The sequence below is a fragment of the Salvelinus sp. IW2-2015 genome, unplaced genomic scaffold, assembly GCF_002910315.2.
Source record: "Salvelinus sp. IW2-2015 unplaced genomic scaffold, ASM291031v2 Un_scaffold5051, whole genome shotgun sequence".
NCBI lineage: Eukaryota > Metazoa > Chordata > Actinopteri > Salmoniformes > Salmonidae > Salvelinus > Salvelinus sp. IW2-2015.
In genome coordinates this window covers 45,734-48,356 of record NW_019946318.1, presented here as the reverse complement: position 1 = coordinate 48,356, position 2,623 = coordinate 45,734, and the positions used below count along the sequence as shown (strand labels likewise).

The 2,623-nt window shown below is 44.2% G+C and overlaps 1 pseudogene; it reads right to left on the bottom strand.

Moving 5' to 3' along the window:
* Positions 1 to 2,351, bottom strand: part of LOC112077921 (kalirin-like) — a 6,468-nt pseudogene extending 4,117 nt beyond the window's left edge.
* Positions 2,352 to 2,623: the final 272 nt, after the last annotated feature.

Sequence of the window (2,623 nt, the reverse complement as noted above, 5' to 3'; positions counted from 1 at the left end):
GATAAAGAGAGAGGGGGATAGAAAGATAGGGATAGAGAGATAGAGAGAGAAGGGGGATGGATAGGAGAGAGAGAGAGGGATAAAGAGAGAGGGGGATAGAAGATAGGGATAGAGAGATAGAGAGAGAAGGGGATGGAGAGAGAGAGAGAGAGAGGGATAAAGAGAGAGGGGGATAGAAAGATAGGGATAGAGAGATAGAGAGAGAAGGGGGATTGATAGAGAGAGAAGGGTATAATAGAAGAATAGATGTGTTTATTTTCGTCAGAACTGAGCAAAGCTCTAGTTTTCCTCCTGTCTTTAAAGGTTCTTACCTCCACGATGACACCAAGGTCTTTCACATAATCCTTCTCAGTCTGCACCATTTCATTAACCACAAACCTAAAATAGACAGACCACACACACACACACACACACACACACACACACACACACACACACACACACACACACACACACACACACACACACACACACACACACACACACACACACACACACACACACAACACACACACACACACACACACACACACACACACACACACAGAAGAGATGGTTAAATGGCCATCAGTTCCTGTAGAGAGGAATTAGGCAGGGAAGGATGTTTTGAAGGTGTGTGTGTCTCCTACATGCGGCCTCTCATGGCTTTGTTCTTCTGCTCTGTGTCTGACTGGTTGGAGCCCTCTGAGTCCTCAGGGTCGTTGCTATCTTTAATGATCTCCATGGGAGGTGGGAGGGGCGTGTGTGGCTCCTCCTCCAGCTCCTCCTCTCCTCCACTCTGGACAGAGTCTTCACGGCTCTTCCCCTTCTGCCCACAGAAAGAGAGAGAGACAGAGAGAGAACAGAGACAGAGAGAGAAACAGAGAGAGAAAACAGAGAGAGAGAAAGAGAGAGGAACAGAGAGAGAAAGAGAGAGAGAAACAGAGAGAGAAGAGAGAGAGAGAAAGAGAAGAGAAAGAGACCAGTTGAAAGTGATCCGTCAGACATCAAAAGCTTCCGTATGATCATATGTATATGTTGCTGGTTGTATGATCATATGTATATGTTGCTGGTTGTATGATCATATGTATATGTTGCTGGTTGTTATGATCATATGTTATATGTTGCTGGTTGTATGATCATATGTATATGTGCTGGTTGTATGATCATATGTATATGTTGCTGGTTGTATGATCATATGTATATGTTGCTGGTTGTATGATCATATGTATATTTGCTTGGTTGTATGATCATATGTATATGTTGCTGGTTGTATGATCATATGATATGTTGCTGGTTGTATGACATATGTATATGTTGCTGGTTGTATGATCATATGTATATGTTGCTGGTTGTATGATCATATGTATATGTTGCTGGTTGTATGATCATATATATTTGCTGGTTGTATGATCTATATATGTTGCTGGTTGTATGATCATATGTATATGTTGCTGGTTGTATGATCATATGTATATGTTGCTGGTTGTATGATCATATGTATATGTTACTGGTTTGATGATCATATGTATATGTTACTGGTTGTATGATCATATGTATATTTCGGTTCGTATTGATCATATGTATAGTTGCTGGTGTATGATCATATGTATATGTTGCTGTTGTATGATCATATGTATATGTTGCTGTTGTTTGTCTTGTATATGTGCTGTTGCGGTGAAGTGTGTGTGTGTATCAGATTGTGTAAGTGCGTGTGTCATACCATGTGTGTGTACGTCAACTTGGTACAGTGTGTATCGTACCAGGTGTGTGTTAGCGGTGAGCGGCGTGACTAGCTCGGGCCGTGTCTCGTCTCCTGGTGCGTAGTGGAGGTTTTTCCCCTGGCTGTCGGCTTGCCCTGGCTCAATCTCCTCACTGGGCTGGGCAGCCAGCGCTTCAACGTGTTCCCGGTAACGGAACCACTCCGCTTGGGCCCGGGGAGCCCACATTCACACCAGGAGAACCAATAGACACTCCACCGGGGGAACTGACGGACACACCGCCAGGACCGGAGCCCGGGACGTCTGGGACTGGAGAGACGCTACAGAGTCTGATCTGACTCTGAACCTACAGGGCTGGGCTCTGGAGAAAGAGAGGGAGTGATAGGAAGGTAGGGATGGTGGAGAGAGGGATGGAGAGAGGAAGTGAGAGAGGGATGGAAGAGGGAGGCAGAGAAGGGAGAGAGAGGGGAGGTAGGAGGAGGTGAGGGGAAGGGAGAGAGGAAGAGAGAGAATCTTGTTTACATTTCCAAAGAATATTGTTGTCCAGTAAGATGACAGGCCTCCAATTCTTGAGAAGACCTACACTATACAGTGCATTCTTGAGAAGACCTACACTATACAGTGTATTCTTGAGAAGACCTACACTATACAGTGCATTCTTGAGGAAGACCTACACTATACAGTGTATTCTTGAAGACCTACACTATACAGGCATTCTTGAGAAGACCTACACATACAGTGTATTCTTGAGAAGACCTACACTATACAGTGTATTCTTGTGAAGACCTACACTATACAGTGTATTCTTGAGAAGACCTACACTATACAGTGCATTCTTGAGAAGACCTACACTATACAGTGCATTCTTGAGAAGACCTACACTATACAGTGTATTCTTGAGAAGACCTACACTATACAGTGTA